Source organism: Lissotriton vulgaris, chromosome 2_1 (assembly GCF_964263255.1).
Source record: "Lissotriton vulgaris chromosome 2_1, aLisVul1.2, whole genome shotgun sequence".
Classification (NCBI taxonomy): domain Eukaryota; kingdom Metazoa; phylum Chordata; class Amphibia; order Caudata; family Salamandridae; genus Lissotriton; species Lissotriton vulgaris.
Genome location: NC_141687.1, coordinates 345,804,755 through 345,822,749, shown reverse-complemented (window position 1 = coordinate 345,822,749; position 17,995 = coordinate 345,804,755).

Below are 17,995 nucleotides of genomic sequence, written 5' to 3'. Positions count from 1 at the left end.
AGAAGGAATTTGGGCCTTCTTACAGAAAACCAGTACCTGTACTAGCAATCCACAGATCAAGAACAGTGTTACTGCTGCCCCTTGCTGGAAGAAAGGAGAACAGGTCCGTATCCTTCGACCTGGTAAAACCACATCATGTGGCCGATAATAAGTAGTAGGCCCAGTGGACTCCAGAGATGTAGCACACAACCAAATCTTGCTACAATACAAGAGGTTCAAACTGAAAGACTCATCACCTTTGATAAGCCTGCAGTGAGAAAAGAATGGCTATGCAACAAATCCATGGAACTGGTGTCTCTTGAGACCCAAATAACAGTTTGTCAAGAAACTCCGGTCTACAATGTTATAGCCTCTGACTACACAAATATGACAAAGGAAGAAGCAGCTCCAACGATTCCAAACAATGCTGATGCAATTCCAACAATTGACAGAACTGCCTCTGGCTATTTCATCAACTTGGATACATTTTCTGAGGATCCCAGTGAACCTGAAACTACGCCAGCAAATAAAACTTTCAAAGGCGGGGCGTGGCCAAGATGGCGTCGGAGTAAGACGTGCTTTTCGGTCGCTCCGGCGCCCGACCTGCTAAGCATTGTTCAGCATCACCTACAGGGCTTCAATCTGCTCTGAAACGATCGCAGAAGATCACGGCACCGGGCGGGGTGGACGGTGGCATCGGCGTCTCCCGGAGTGGTTGTACGACGCTATCGGGAGCTCTTCAACGTCAGGCCTGCTGAGCACCGGCCTTGCGTGAGACCGAGGCCGCCGTGGGTCACAGTGACTCGGCGTCGACTGGGCGTGGCTCCGCGGAGCGGCGGACGCCTTATGCCTTCCCCGACCATCAGACACCCTCCACTACAGCGAGACGTTGGATTGGTGAGGCGGCCCTTGCTTTGTACGGCTGGAAGACTCGTCAGGTGGCTGGCCACGTGCACCTGGACTATGGAGCTCTGACGGAACTGGATGCCCTGGAAGTGGCTGTCTTTGCCCGCCGCATCGGCGCCCTCGACGGCCTATGCTAACCGGAGGGACGTCCCCACCATTGTGATCACGGTACTGCTCGGAGGGGCTCGTACCCTGCGTTGCCTACAGCTTGGAGTGGTTGGCTTCTGCGGGGCGCCCGGGAGTGGATATTGGCTGACTCGGGACCCTGCTCTGCCACGCGGACCATTTCTCCGGCCCACGCGATCCAGAGGCGGAGGACTCAGCTGTGCATTCACCGGATGTCTGACCCCGTACCCGGCTACGTGAGACAGGGACCCCAGCTCTGCTGCCATACCTCGGAGTCTTAGCCGAGTGGTCTCACGCCGCCATTTTCACGGGCGGCTGCCATTTGTGACGCAGGTGCTCTTGCACGGCCTACATCTTGGACGGCCTTGCCTCCACGGATCCGCCGCGATGTCGCAATTGCCGCGCAAGGGGAGGACAGTGAAGGAGGGAGCCTCTAAAGCATCGCAACCACCGAACTCTCCTGGTGCGAGTGGCTCGGCTAGACAATCAGACGAAGAAGCGCCGGCCACCAAGGCCTTTATGTCGGAACTCTTTGCCTCGATCAAGGAGGACATCTCCGAGTTTCGTGCTCAACTGGCGTCAGACCTCCGTGAGGTCCGACGGGATGAGGACGGCGTCGGGGAGCGGGTGGCCGTGTTAGAAGATCATGATCTGAGTATGGCGAATGACGTGCACCAGGATGTTCTTCGCCTTACGGACCAGAACTTGAACCTGCAAGCATACGCCGAGGACTTGGAAAACCGCTCCAGGAGAAACAACATCCGTGTCAGAGCGGTCCCCTGGGACGGAGAGGCTGGTGACTTGAGGGGATATGTACAGGCCCTCTTCCTGCAGGTGCTGGACGAGGATGACGTTCAGGAGATCAAATTGGACAGGGTGCACAGAGTTGGCCTGCCCAGGCAAGGAGGTCCCCCTCCAGACATTCTTGCGTGTGTCCATGACTTTCAAACTAAAGAACGCATCCTCCGGAAGGCCAGGGCCCTCTCCACCTTGAGCTTTCGAGACCATCGACCACAGCTGTTCCAGGATTTGGCAGCGTCCACGCTTCAGAAGCGAAGAGAATTCCGGCCGGTGACTGCCTATCTGAGGGAGCAGGGCGTCTCCTACTCCTGGGGTCACCCCTTCCGGATTATTTTCCGGTGGCAGAACAGGTTGGTGCAGATCCGCTCCCTAAAGGCTGCGAGGGAGCTGTTGGGACTGGAGGAGGACCCACCCTCGCAAGCGGCACAGTCCTCACCTTCACAGCGACGACGTCGCTCTTCATCTTGGCACCGGGTTGGAGCTTCCCCGGACTGGCTGCGACCGGACCACTCTATCAGCCTGCAGGAGAGAGGAGCGGCGGTGGCGTCGGTGGCCTCGGCCACCCTTGCGGATTCTCAGCAGTCCTCTGGAGCAGCATGATCCCTGCCTTCTTTGATGGTTGGGCGCCGGGGCGCCTCTGTTCCGGCGGCCCTGGGGTACTATGGTACTTTTGGAGAAGACACCCCGGGCCTTGGCCCTGGGGGCCCCTGATCTGGTGCCCCCACCCCGATACCAGTCTGATGTGGACCGTGTGACCTGTGGCCCATTGGAACTTCCAAATGTACAATTCAGGTTGCGAGCCTTGTGCTCTGTTTCTTTGGTTTTTGGTTTGTTGCAAGGGGGTGTGTCAGTTGGTGCTCTATGTATGGTTGTACTGGCAGAGCAATTTGGGTTGGGGATGGGGATTTGGGGGATTGTGGTGGCGACCGTGTGTGCTGGCTGTATGATGATGATGCTTCCTATGGTGTTCACTCCTGCATTTCATGTTTCGCTCTGTGGTGCGGCTCCCTTGGCTCCCGCGCTTTTGGGGTGGGCGGCCGTTATGTGTAGCTTGGGGAGAAGGCACGTGGCCCCATTGGTGTGGTTGTGGCTGAGGCCTTTTCCGTGGGTCCCTTTGACTGACTTTCTTCGTTGGCCTTGGGCTCTGGTGTGTGTCGGGGATCTGTGCGGGGGGAGTGGCTGCCTGGAGGTATGCATGGCGTGGAGTTTTAATTCCCCATTATGCCTATTAGCATAGGAACTTGGAATGTAAAGGGCCTTAACTCCCCACAGAAGCGGCAGAAACTCTGGAAGTACATTGTGGAACATCACTTAGATGTGGTCGCTCTGCAGGAAACCCACCTGGCTAGGAGGGATGAGCTGAGGCTCCGTCATAAGCAGTTCCCTCTTATCTACAGGGCGTCCGCGTCCACGAAACATAGAGGAGTGGCACTTCTCTTTCGGGCTTCCCTACATTTTCAGCCCCTGGGAGTGAGTGTCGATAAGGAGGGCCGCTGGCTGCTGGTGAAGGGGATGTTGCATGGCCGCTTATGTACTTTTGCTGTAGTGTATGCTCCGAATACGGGTCAGAATGGCTTTCTACAGGATTTGATTGATAAGATGGGGGACTTTGTGGAGGGGCACTTAATCTTGCTGGGTGACTTCAATATGGTGTGGGACAGAGGTTTGGATAGTTCTGGAGCGCGCAGGGCGGACACTGGCGTCTTCTCAGAGGAAACTAAACGTCAGTTAAGTGATATGGGGCTAATAGACAGTTGGCGCTTTGTCCATACACAAGCTAGGGACTACACTTTCTTTTCCAGCGTTCATCGCTCGTACTCCCGCATTGACTATGTCTTGGTTAGCCAGGCTCTTAGGGGGGGATATACGACTGGCCGATATCTTTCCACTCTCGTTATCGGATCATAGCCTGGTAGTTCTGGGACTACACTGGGCCGCCGGGGGGGATGGTTGGCGTAAATGGTACTTTCCGGCAGCTCTGGTGAGGGATGAGATGTCTTGTAAGGCTTTACGTAAGGATATTGGTGATTTCTTTCTCCTCAATCCTCCTACAGACACATCGGTGTATAACACGTGGGACGCGTGTAAGGCCTCTCTAAGGGGCACGTGCCTCGCTCTCAACGCGAACCTGAACAAATTGCGGCGCGAGGAGAGGGAGGCTCTTGAATCGGAACTTGCCACGTTAGAACAGGCCCACAAGGCGAACCCCTCCAGGGTGACTCTACGCCCCCTGACGGCGGTGCGAGGGAAGCTGAGGGCCCATTATAACAACAGGGTGGAATTTACTCTTCTGCGCCTGCGGCGTACCTCCTACTCCCAGGGCAACAAGATTGGGCGCCATCTTGCCCGGCAACTTCGTGATAAACGGGAAAGAGATTATATAGGGGGAGTGCGTGACCATGCGGGCTCTGTTCAGCACAGAGATGCGGACAAGGCGGCCATATTTGGTCGCTTCTATGCTGCACTCTACTCGAGCGACGCTCTCGATCCGGAGGCTCAATCAGCGTTTCTGGAGGGTCTGCCTCTCCCGAAAGTCTCTAAAGAATGGAATGACTTGCTGTCCTCCCCCATCACTCGGGAGGAGGTCCTGCACGCCATCAAGGCCCTGAAGCTGCATAAGGCCCCTGGGCCTGACGGCTACACGGCCCTCTTCTACAAGACGTTCGCCTCCGACATTTGCGATTACCTAGTCTCCCTCTTCAATGCAATGGCGATTGATGGTAAGACCACTGACTCCATGGCCGAAGCGTTGATTACTATTATCCCCAAACTGGGGAAGGACCCTACTTCCTGTACGTCTTACCGCCCGATAGCGCTCCTCAACCTGGACGCTAAATTGTACTCCTCCATATTGGCGGGCAGACTGCAAGACCTGATGCCTGCCTTGATCCACCCGGACCAATCTGGTTTCATTAAGGGTAGGCAGACTCATGATAATCTGCGCCGCGTCGTCCACCTCATCGAAAAAGCGGAACGGTTTCGCATACCTGCGGTGCTGGTAGGGCTTGACGCGGAGAAGGCCTTCGACCACGTCGACTGGGGGTTTCTGCACCAAACGCTGGTGGCCTTCGGGTTCTCGTCCCATTTCATACGGATGATTGAGGCCAATTACAGTAGCCCTACCTCCCGAGTCTTGGTCAATGGCCATAGGTCCGGGAGCTTCTGCCATTCCCGGGGGACGCGCCAGGGATGTCCCCTCTCGCCCCTCCTCTTCGCCCTCAGCATAGAACCACTGGCGTTGGCGGTGCGGGAGGGTGAGCGGATTCTCGGGCTTCCCTTTACGGGCGAGCAGCATAAGATCTCGCTCTTTGCTGACGACGTCCTGTTATCCATTCGGGATCCAGCGCTGTCGCTACCCCACGTCCACTCAGTACTCTCCACCTATGAGGAGGTGGCGGACTTTAAGGTCAACTTCGACAAGTCCTACATATTAAATCTGACCCTGTCACCAGGGAAGGTACAACTGACCCGGCTGCTTACTCCACTTGCGTGGGCGTCGTCGTCCTTGCTTTATCTGGGGGTACGGCTGACTCCCACCGTAGGTGCCCTGTTCCAAGCTAACTTCCCCCCGATGTTGACATCAATTAGGGCTGAACTGGAACGATGGAAGCCCAAATTCATCTCATGGCTCGGCAGGGTTCACGCCCTCAAGATGGTTCTTCTTCCCAAGCTGTTGTACCTTTTTCAAGCCTTGCCTATCCCGATAGGGCTGGACTACTTTCGCCGATTGAAGACCGCGATGCTGAAATATGTCTGGCAAGGTGGCCGGGCACGGCTCCCGTTTGCGGTTCTTCGACGCCCGCGCTTAGAAGGGGGAGTGGGCTTTCCGGACATGCATTTATACTACAAGGCTGCCCAATTGAGAGTTCTTGTGGAGTGGTCTCAACAGCTTTCGGAGAAGCATTGGCTCCACATGGATCGGAGTGTTGCAGGCAGCTCCATCTGGGATTTAGCCTGGAAGCCTAAAATGGACCGGCCCAGAAACGTGTACATTAGCACCCCCACAAGCACGGTGTTGAAGGTCTGGGACACGGTGAGTGGCGATGACCGTTGGACCACATTCCCATCCCCATTCACCCCGATTCATTTCAACCCGGCCTTTCCCCCGGCTCTGATGGAGGGCCCCTTTGAAGCTTGGAGGAAGGGTGGCTGCAGGGCCCTCACCCACTTGTTCCATGGCACCGAACCCCTCACTTTTCACAATTGTATGAGGGACTATGGCGTTTTACCAACGGAGCGATTCAGACATCTTCAGCTCCTGCACTGGGCGACGTCGCCTGCCGTAGTGGATGCCGCTACCAGACCCTTGACGAAATTCGAATCCTTCCTCCTTCGCACCTCCACCATGAAGGGAGCGATTTCTTTTCTGTATAAGTTGCTATTAGATACTACTATGTCTCCGCGGCCGCGGTATCAGGACCACTGGGAATCCACACTAGGGAGGGACATTTCTAATAGCGAGTGGCAGGGCTTATGGAGGGATGTGTCGACACATAACCACTCTGTTGATCTCAGGGAGGCCCATATGAAACTCATCTTTGATTGGTACTTATATCCGTCTAAATTACATCGCATATTTCCAACTGCTTCAGATAGGTGTTGGTGAGGCTGTGGGATGTTAGGGGATTTTAGCCATATATGGTGGGAATGCCCCACCATTAAGCCGTTTTGGGCTGAGATTCTCTCCCACATAAGACATTTTGGGTTACCCAATCCCTGACTCCGTGGCCTTTGTTCTGTTAGGCCTTAGGGACCCATTGCTCGAGCACCAGACTAGGGCGGATAAGCGTGTTATGTGGTTGTGTTTGGGTGCGGCTAAGATGACTCTGGCAGCCGCTTGGAAGACCCCGTCTGCCCCTGCTGTTTCCCTGTGGCATGCCCGGTTGTGGCGTTTGTTGAGCATGGAACGTCTCTCTGACATTTTTCTGGGGAATTTCAAGAACTTTATGTGCAATTGGGGCCCACTTGTGAGATTTCTGTCCCAAGGCCTGCCTTCGGCAGTGTGTCCGTCAGCGCTGCGGGCCCTTCATCTTTTCCAAGTTTGATTGCGGGAGTGACTGTGATGTTTGTATGCTTGCTGGTCGTCACCACTGGGGGATGGGAGGTGTTGGGGAGGGACGAGGTAGGGGGGGTAGTTGGGGACGTTTTTTCTTGGTTTCCTCTCCTGTTGCGACCTGCTTTGCTCTTGGGATGGACATTAGGTCTTGGATGGAGCTTGGGCTGCTCTTTCTGACCGAGGACGATGCATCCGCTATTGAAATACCAGGCATAAACTGGACGCTGTGAAGGGCGGACCCTTCTGCCCACGCCTCCGTTGCCTTGCCTGGCCTGGCTACTGCCATCTTGTTGTGGATTCCGGAGCTCTACTGCCCCTTCCTTTACGAACATTTTCCCTCCCTCTTCTTCGCTCCCCCTGTGCAGGGTTTTGTGGCGACCTGTCGCCTGTTCTTTCTTTCTTCTCTTTCTTGATCACCTTGTTCTATTCCCTCCCCCCCTTTCTGTTTCACCTTGCATACTACAAAATAAAAATTAAAAAAAAAAAAACTTTCAAAGAAAAAATCACAGAGCTCATTCATCAGCTTGAAAATACATATCTGGTTTCACCATGGGTTAAATTTTGGATTGTTTTAAGTGTACTTTTTCTCCTACTTTGGCTCATTCTTGTTTTAATTTTGGGAAAGATGATAGATGGAAAATACAGTACAATGGACACAGCAAGAAAGAATATCAACTTGCTCCTGAAACCTCACAAATCATCTTTCCGTGAGCGAAGAGACCTGTCATCAGTGAACATCACAGCCGTTCCTATGCCTGGAGGTATATCATGGGACACAACTGATTATGCCATTTATGGCCCGGTGGAACTGTTGAAGATTCCACACCAGTTTAAGGTTTGAGTGACTTTGTTTCATCCAGCAAATTTTCTGATGATTGGGACTTTGAAACTGTTAATAATATGATGACAGATTTAGAAATGTCAGCTAAATTCACTAAACATGAATACTTAGAAGGTTCATCAGATTATGAACAAATGTATTGTTTTAATCATTATGGTCACCATTATGTGCACAAATCAGCAAATCCTAGAAATGTTTTTACTTACAATCAATGGGAACATTGTCCAATGCCGCCAAAGGGCAGCTCTAAAACATTTTATGAAAAGTTGCCATACTTCTCAGGTTTTAATGCCACAAATCCAGAAACGTTTTATTTAAAAAATGTGAATAAGTCAGGAATGATGTTGACTAATACTAAACAAATGTATTCTTCAAACTTTTATGTTCAGATGTCTACATTAGGTTTTAACTTTTGGAAAGACAACATTGAGACAAAGACTGTCTGGGGTACAAAAGACTGGCAGGTGCAAGGTTTAGAAGCCTTATTCAGAGCCTGCATTATCCCAGAACAAATAATGTTTTTAAATGATACTATTCAACAAACATCTTGTCTTGGCTTGGCTAAGATAAAAGACTTAAACAAACAGTCCATACCTAAGCCCACGCCTGACAGTAATAGCACTGCAGATGAGGAGGTAGACGTAAAACAGATTTTATAACAGAACGGAACTAATCAGATTGGAAAAAATGGTTAATCTGGCCCACAGACACCAATAACTGTCAAGATAGATTCCTGAACAAAACACAAGAGTTCAAAGTAACTAGGCCAGATCCAAGATATTCCTAGAGACAACATCCAGGGATAGTTACAACAAACAGTGTAGGAAAACTATGCCTTGAATGGCTACAGAAATCCACACTTCCAGAAATTAAACAACACTTAACTTTATTTAAAGAAGGCGTTGATTTACGAGACTTCTTACTTGGACCTCGTAAACCATGTCAAAAACGTTTCATATACGCCGGTATATACGTTGCTTACAATGAAGCATGGAAAGTCAGGCAAATGGAAACAGCAGAAAGAATACGAGAAATTGATTGTATGAATTTAGAGAAAGCTCTCTCTGTAGTGGACAATGGGTTAACGACTCTGTCCTCCAGAATATATTCTTTGGACAGCATTGTATCCTCTGCCATCGATATAATAGAGCAGGACTTGCTAATGTTTCAACATGTCCAGTCTCAATTACGTTCTATAATGCTGCTAGGCTGGACATTACAAAGTCTCTGTTCAGGCTTTGTGCCATGGCGTCAAATCAACACCACGTCATTTTTTACTGTTTTAACCTTACAGATAAACAAATTTCTTTGGCAGAAACAGGAGCAGACTATACGGTGCTGAGCATAGAAAAACTGGAAAGATTACCATTACCTGTTTCTGAGAAGCCATAAACACAAAGTCCTGCGCACTCAAATCAAATTATTCTTATTGTATTCTTAAAAACAACTTTTTTTATTTGAGGGGAAATGGTACAAACAGACCCAGTTTCACCTGCCTTTTTATGGGGTGTTTAGAGAAAGATTGGATTTGGGGAGATAAAGGTGTCAAATGGACTGATAAGATCATTTATTGGGGCAGATTTATAGACGATTGTCTCTTACTGTAGGCTGGTACACATGTAGAACTGCTCGAATTTTTGGCTCATATGAATAGCAACTTATATGGTATGCAATTCACTATGGAGTCTAGTAGCACACAGATCTCTTTCCTGGATATAGAACTATATACTGAAGATAACAAATTAAAGACCCGTCTATTCAGAAAAAATACTGCATGTAATTCTATCCTACACGCCGATAGCTCGCACCCATTACACCAGTCAGTGCCATACCTCATGGGGAGTTTGTTAGAGCTAGGCGCAATTGCAGCGAGGAATGTGAATTCCGAAATTGTATTGAGGACATGAACCAACGTTTTGAGGAAAGAGGATATTCCCCTACCGTTCTCCGAAAAGCTAAAAATAGAATTAAGGGAGTGAAGAGGGAAGATACTCTGAAACCTAAACCCACTCCTAGGGATAAAAAAGATAACATTTGAATAGTCACTGATTTCAATGAACTGAGCCATGTCCTTTGCAGAAGCCTCGAAAGACATTGACGGATTCTGACGGCGGATAAGACTTTGATCACCTACATCACTAGACAACCGCAGACTACATTTAGGAGGGGTAGGACCCTACGTAACAGGCTCAGTCCTTTAGTACCCAGGACAGCAAGAACCAATTCATGGTTAAGTTCTCCAAATATGTATTTTTTTAAAATGCGGATTCTGTGGAGTATGCCGGTGGGCTAAACACAAGACAAAAAACTTCAGGAGCTGTGATAACAATACCTATGATATTTGGACGAATATTAATTGCTTAACCAAATTCGTGGTCTACATTATCGAATGTGTGGACTACAGTACGTAGGAAGTACTATCAGGAGCTTGAAGGAGAGAATTAGGAAACATGTTAGAGCATTGTTACAACAAGATGCTAGATATCCGGTGGCAATCCATGCTAGCATATGCCAGAAACAAGGTCCTAAAAAAGAATTTGTTTTCTTCGGTATAGATCACATTCCCATAGACAGTAGAGGTGGAAATAGAGAGTTACGCCTTAGATGTGCAGAAGCGTTCTGGATTATGAGGCTCCATACTGTAGGGCGGGGACTTAACTGTGACCCCGAGATGCAATTTTTCTTGGGCGACTGATATCTGGACTTCAAATCTCTGCAATATATAATGTTACATCTCTATAGAGTCCGCTGTAATTCATTCTGTCCATTTCATTGATTGGAAATCTGTACACTAGGACAGAGAACTACATTTTTAATATAGTTAATGGATTCTAATATATGACAGAGTATATGTTGTAAACTCTCACGTGATTGTATTATGATATCATTCATGTTTAACTATTGTAAGCATGCACTTGTTTTTAATCTATGAGGCAAATTTCTGTACAATCTAATTACTCTCTCCATGCTCCTCTTCTTTTACTGTCCTCTTCTTTCTTACTTGATGACATCATATAGACATGTCATGCTCCCGCCTTTTTTCGTTTGCACTTCTTTCAGCCCTAATTTTGGCTTGCTGTCTTGATCACGTTTATTTGAGATGGCGACATAAAATGAGCCCTTGTAACCTATACACTGGTAGTACATTTTCAAATTCATTGAACTTGAAACTTTATTGCTACATTTTGAGCGAACATGATTCTATTTAGGGGTTCATTAGACTTTGGTAACCCACAGACTTCCCTTATACAACAGAATACAGGGATTTTTCATACTTGCATAGGCTTATCGGCTTTAAACATTAAATATTTGTTGTCCATTACGCATACAGATACCGTCTTAAGAGGCTTGTTCAATAATATATAAGCTCCTTAGCGGTGTCAGTGTTACATTTTTTGGCTTTTTTTGCATCACGCAGGGCCGTTCCAAATCAGGCATAGCAGATTTTCAGGTCAGCAGTCTAGTTTTTCACTTGCGATTGTTTATTTCCACCTTCCGGGTCGGGCCTCAGTTACTTCCGGTTTTCAGACGCTAGTCTAGCGAGGGCGATTCGGCCCCTGGTAAACACCGTTCCTCTTTTTGATAAGTTACATTAACTTAATTTTATGTCGTTTGTTGTTAGGTCTTTTACCTAACGTTGGGTTACTAGAACTAACAGATCTTGTTTCCCCTTGTTTAGAGTGAGAGACACTACACGTATCCGTGTGGTGTCTTTAGAAGGCATTTTAACCTGCCACGAAATTGGGAATAGTGAAAACTTGTTGCACATATGTGCGGAACACTGGCGTTGTCTGCTACATTTTAAATACGAAATATCGGGTAAGAGATAACCACAATTTTGAAGGACGGAATTGATTTTCATAATGGTTTAATAATTTGTGGATTGGTGGTTCATAGAACCTCCTTTTGGATTTAATTTTCTGACATAATTGAGTTGGTGTTTAATAATGCAATGTCTGTAGTGATTTATAAATGACTGGTCGGCTTCTACATTTCTTCTTTGAATTTAAGTTTATAACAGTCCACAAGCGCACAGAAGTGCCTACATGTACTTTGTTGCCCCTTTTACAGAGCTATTGTGGACATGTTACTTGCATACAATAAATAGCCCAGATTTACGCAACACCTTATCCCTTTTATATGGTACCAATTACTTTGCAGAGTTCTATACACCATCACCATCCCATTAAGAGGTTACCCTGCCGGGTTGGAATTATCACAGGAATTGGGGTAAGAACCTCTTTTTGTTGGCGCTTCGCCCTTTTTAGGGGGATGCCATACATTAGTGTCTGGTGGACTAATACCTTGCCCTTTTGTGTTTTCTCTTCTCTTTTCACACATGAGTAGCCTTATGACGAAGGATCCAGCCTTTGAGGTAGCTTTTATAAATATTTTTTTCTTCCTTATCCCTTGCAGTGCACTCATGGGGGCTGCTTGGGGTTTATGTGTCACGCCTCTTTTGTGATTTGCTTGTGTATACATTATACATTACATACGAATCTATAGCGAATAATGTTCTCTATGTACTATGATTTGGCACGGGTGTCTTTTCACACTTTCTATCGCGACGTACAGTAATATAAATTTTTGTTGTATTATAACTATGATTTGGTCATGATTTACGAATTACTGACCATGACATTTCAACTACTTGAGGGTTCCACATGATGAGGTTTTTTGGATAGGAAAGGTCACATCTAGGTTTATAATTGTATATATCCATGATGTGAACGGTTTTAAGCAGGCTTGCTACAGGTCATCCCTTTTTGTATTTTTCCAGCCCTGAAGAGTTGTAGCATCTGTGCATGTACAGACCTACAACGAAACACGTGTCGGCTGGCTGTGTATTATCAATGGGGTGATGATCAAATAAAAGGAGATATACATGAAACTCCAGGAACCGACGTTGGACATCTTTCTATTCTATTACATATAGTTGCATACTACTTTGTATACTTGATTTGAGTGTGCACGACTTTGTGTTTATTGTTTTAGATGTGCATCTTGCACATTTAAATTGAGGGGTTCATTTGGGTCCCCCCTCCCTGCTAGCACCAGTACTTTTGAATCTACATAACATCTACGTTAATACTGTTTGAGCGCCCGTGGATCCCGTAAACTTAATACCCTTTCTCTGTTGTGTTTCTAAGAAGCCAGTCGTGGAATAGATAATACATGGCAGCATCACGATACCAGTGGCAATTTTCCAGTTTCAGTATTGCTTAAAACACATACCAGCGGGCCTGTATGAAAGGTTGGGTAAAGAATACATTGTCGACTTGTAATTTACCATACACACACAAATGTTGGAGTGGGGGAAAGGAGGTATTTCTTAGTGGAAAAAATTGTAAGAACTCGCTAAGCGGTACACTTTTATGTCAAGGTATTAATTTACACGGATCATGCAAGGGTTCTTCAAATAACCTTTCTTGCCACCTGCACAGTTCTCCAGCAGCAGTAATAGACCCAGTTTTTAGGCAGATATCCAATGGTAGCTACATAATGTTGAGTGATCACAGCTATTGTGGAATTATGGCAGGTATAGCCTATCTAGCCTATCTAGTTAGTGTGTCAGCCAGGGTCACATGTTGTATGCAAGCAAGTATTGTTTCCTAAAAGCAAGACAGATGGGGAGTCGCTGTTATGGCCTTCACTGAATATCTCTTCTATACCAATTGATACTTTAAGCAGAATGAAAGCCATTCTTTTGCAAAAAAACGGTCCACTGACCTTGTCCAGAGAAACGTATGGTCTGCAAGTCACAAGGACTTCTGCGGAGATGCATGCCCTGTTATCGACGAACTGTCCAATACATTTCGCAGAAATGCTAGGTCGTATCTGAAACATGTCTGATACCAGTGGTATTGTACATGTATTTAAGGCAGTTTTTTCAGGACTGTAAGCACCCTTTGAAGCAGTCCTAGGCATTTTTCCAAATTTCGTGCACTCTGTGTTTGGCGGCCTGCCTCTTATTTTGGGACTCGTAGCAGGAATTCTATTATTGTTTCTTCTGCTCCGATATGACAAGTCCAGTCACCAGAGATACCCAGACTACCATGGAGAATGCTCTCCTAGCCATGCGGTACTCTGACAGAATTACACAGATTCTTGGCTTGGTTCCTTTAAGAGATCTGAATACCACATGGTTTCTTTCGTTCAGACCAATCTGGCAAGATTGCATCTTACCTGTTCTACGATGCCTGCTTTGCGGAGAAGAATGAGTGTTGGACGTTTGTCTTACACTTCCATCAGCACTGCCTATGGATGTTGACGCTTTGCTAGGTCTGGTAACGGCTTATGCATCGTGCTGTCCCCAACGGCTGCCAATCCTGATGACGGCATTCATAGAGATCTCACCAGCAACTACAGCTAATGATGAGGTACGTGGAACAGGCACACAGGTACCATCTACTGCGAACATTGCTAATGCGAATGACACTGACAGCGATGCTTCTCATCTGTGCACTTAATGAAGTAGTTCCACTTTCACCTACTGTGGTAGACTATTTCTTTGCCAGCCTAGAGGATTTGATGTTTTCTCCTGACACCGAGAATAACGTTTGAAATCTGCACAGAGCGTTCCATGAACTCTGAATTCGGCCTTCATTTTTCAAAAACAAAGCTTCTAGCTTTGGAACTCTATTTTTTTTTTAAATTTTGATTTGACTTTTTTATAAAATTGCACTCTTTTTGACACAAAGTAATCTGCTTAAAGTAGAACAATTCTTAGAGAACAGGAAATTCTTTTTCGAACACTTCCTAGAGACAATATTTGACCTTGTCCTCAAAAACAATAACAGTCTATATATTCTGCTATGGAATGGTCTCAACCTTTTTCTTCTGTAAACCTAGAGCCATTTCATAAAAATGTAGACTCTTGATTCATTCAGTTAGCATTGCCAATATCATACTATATGCTTAGGATGAAATCATTCCTTTTATATGCGTACTGAACAAATGCTAATTTTTTGTGTGCAACCATGTTGAAATGCATTTTTTGTATTTTGGGTGGGATTGTAAACACATGCTTTAGATAGGTTTTAGTGCTTAGAATTTAGTAATGTTAAACATAATAAAGTGGAGTGGGTGTTGCGCTTAAGCGCTATGTCAGACGCAGCAGGCCTGTTAAGTCCAATACTGCCTCTTCACATTCCTCTTTACATTTTTGGAGTATTAATTGTAGATCTCTCCCACAACACAAATATAGCATCTGTGACTTCATCACTGATGAACAACCGGATGCTGTGTTTCTTACAGAAACCTGGTTGCATGACAGCTCTGGCCCCGATATTGCCGCTGCAATTCCCCCTAATTACGTCATCGTAAGAAAGGACAGAGTTCTAGGCAAAGGGGGGGGGGGGGATAGCCATGATCTTCAAATCTAAGTACACCTGTAAATTTGAAGACATTCCTTTCAAAGGTTGCGAGGCAGCCCTTTTTAGGCTAACTATTAACCCTCAGTTCACAATGACAGGTCTATTAATCTATCGCCCTCCTGGGAATGCTAATCCCTGGGTTTCTTCTTTGCCAGATTTCCTGGCCCCCTTGCTGCTTAGAGCATCCAACTTTTCGATTCTAGGGGACCTAAATATCCATCACGAAGATTCCGACAGTACGTCCACTAAACAGCTTATTTCTACTCTCGAGGTTTTTAACATTCAACTCTTGAACTCTGCCCCTACACATCTTGCTGGTCACTTATTAGATCCCATCCTGTCAAATCTACAGTTGGACTGCTCTCAGAAAGCACGCCCAATAGAATGGTCTGACCACTTTGCTGTTCCTTTTTCATTGGATATTACCAGGACAGCATTACAGATCGGAAAGGAAATAGATATACGGACACGCAGTTGGGGGAAAATTAACATGCCAGAACTTAATAAACAATTATTAAGGACACTTCCTAACACCGACCTATCTATCTCTGCACTAAATTGTGCAGTTGGTCAGTGGTTAAATAATGCTGTTGATTCCACGCTTCCCTTGACATATAAGAAAACTATGCCTAATCATCCACCTGCACCTAGGTTTTCCGACAAGCTTAAGTGCCTTCGCACTCAATGTAAGATTTTAGAAAGGAAATGGAGGCGCAATTATTCTCCTACACGCAAAGTAGCTTACAGAGAAGCTCTGAAGGGCGATCATAACAGCTGCAAAACAGCCAGAGCAGACTATACTAAAAAAATAGTTTCAGATGCCCAAAACTGCCCTAAGGTGCTCTTTTCAGTTGTAAAAAAAACTGACAGGAGCGGACTCTATTCCTACGCCTCCCGCGCTTGACAAGGTTCAATGCCAATCCTTTGCTGACTTTTTTGTTAAAAAAGTCGACTTGATCTATGATCTTTTTACCCCGCCACCGATGGTAACACCTTTTGCATCTGGTGCTGTGCAGTCATCTGCTAATGTTGACAACGTTGCCAAACTCTCTGTATGGCAGCCATTAGACAATAGTTCCTTTTCTTCTTGTCTAAATAGTGTGCGCTCTGGCTCTCCGTGCGATGCACTTCCAGCTAAAATACTCAAACAATTAGATCCCTCCACCCATCAGATTTTTGTTGAATTGTTAAACGCCTCACTTACTGAGGCATATGTACCCCAGCCATGGAAACACGCTATGGTAGTGCCCTTGTTAAAAAAGTCTGGTGCTGATATCTCGAATCTTGCCAACTTTCGTCCAATATCCCTGCTACCCATCTTCTCTAAAGTGTTAGAGAGACACATTAATACCCAGCTCACTGAACTGGTGGAAAGTTCTGGTTTCTTACATTCCTCCCAGTCGGGTTTTCGGTCCTGCCACTCGACCGAGACAGCCCTTCTTGGGGTGACAGAGAGTCTCCGACAAAGGTGTCGATCAGGGTGAAACTATGGCGCTCATCCTGTTGGAGTGGAGCGCAGCTTTCGACACCGTGTCACATTCCATCCTTCTTGACTCTCTGTGGTCACTCAGCGTGACTGGTAGGGCCTTAGCCTGGGTGGCCTCCTTTCTTGGCGAGCGAACCTTTAAAGTTTTCTCCCCTAAGGCGGCATCAGCGGTCTGTTCCTCAGCGCGGGGTGTCCCCCAGGGGTCCATACTTAGCCCCCTATTATTCAATCTTTATGTAAAACCCTTGGCTAACATCGTAGAGCAGGCGGGGCTGACCCTGTTCTCTTACGCTGATGACACCCAGATCGTCTTCTCCCTATCAGGGCGAGACGAGAATAACCCCTCTGCACTAAAGTCGGGCCTCATTCTTTTGGCGGACTGGATGCAGAGGAACTGTCTCAAACTGAATGGGGAGAACACAGAGGTGGTCATTCTGGGGAAAAATAAGAACCTCTGGGGCCCTCAGCATTGGCCAAATGAGATGGGTGTACTTCCTGTACCCACACATGCTGTACGTAACTTGGGCGTTCAAATTGACGACAAGTTAACAATGATGCAGCAGGCCACTAAGGTCGCAGCAACCTGTTTTTTGTACTCTCAGGTGGCTACAAAAGATCTTATGGATGCTTCCCATTCCTTCCCGTAGAACGGTTGTCCAGGCATTGATAACATCTCCCCTGGACTATGGCAACATACTATATTTGGGTGCTGATGTAGCCACTGTTAAAGTATTGCAGGTTGTACAAAATGCAGCCGCGCGACTCTTGAAGAATGTCCCTAGAAGAACTTCTGCATTATCTGCCTTGCATGATCTTCATTGGTTGAAGATCTCCAGCCGCATAAAGTTCAATGCATTATGCTACATGTTTAGGATCAAGCAAGGCATTGCACCTACTTACTTACAAAAACTGGTGCAACTTTACAGGCCCAAACGTACCTTACGATCCTCGGAAATTGGCAATTTCTCTATACCAAGATTTAAGCTGGCAAGGATGGGGGGACGTTCCTTCTCTTATCTTGGTCCCAAATATTGGAATGCCCTGCCCACTGCCCTTAAATTAGAGACCAGTCTTCTTCGTTTTCGCAGAGCACTGAAAACGCTGTTCACATAAGTAGTTGGTTCCTGTATGCTGGCTATTTGTTATCTTCTTCTCCAATCTGTCCCTAGCGCCGGGAAACCCACTGTGGGTAGCTGTGCGCGGTAAAAGTTTAAATAAAAAAATAAAAAAAATAGGAATTTAGGACCCTAGTGTAACTTTGCTGATTCATGCCCATATACAGGTATAAATCACCCTATCCTTATATAGGCATAGAAATCATAACCATATTTAGACTTCGCCTATGCCGTCCAAATACGGCATGGCTACTTCCACTAGTTCCGAAAATCCACAACGATTTCTTTGAAAAATCTGCCTTCAGCAGT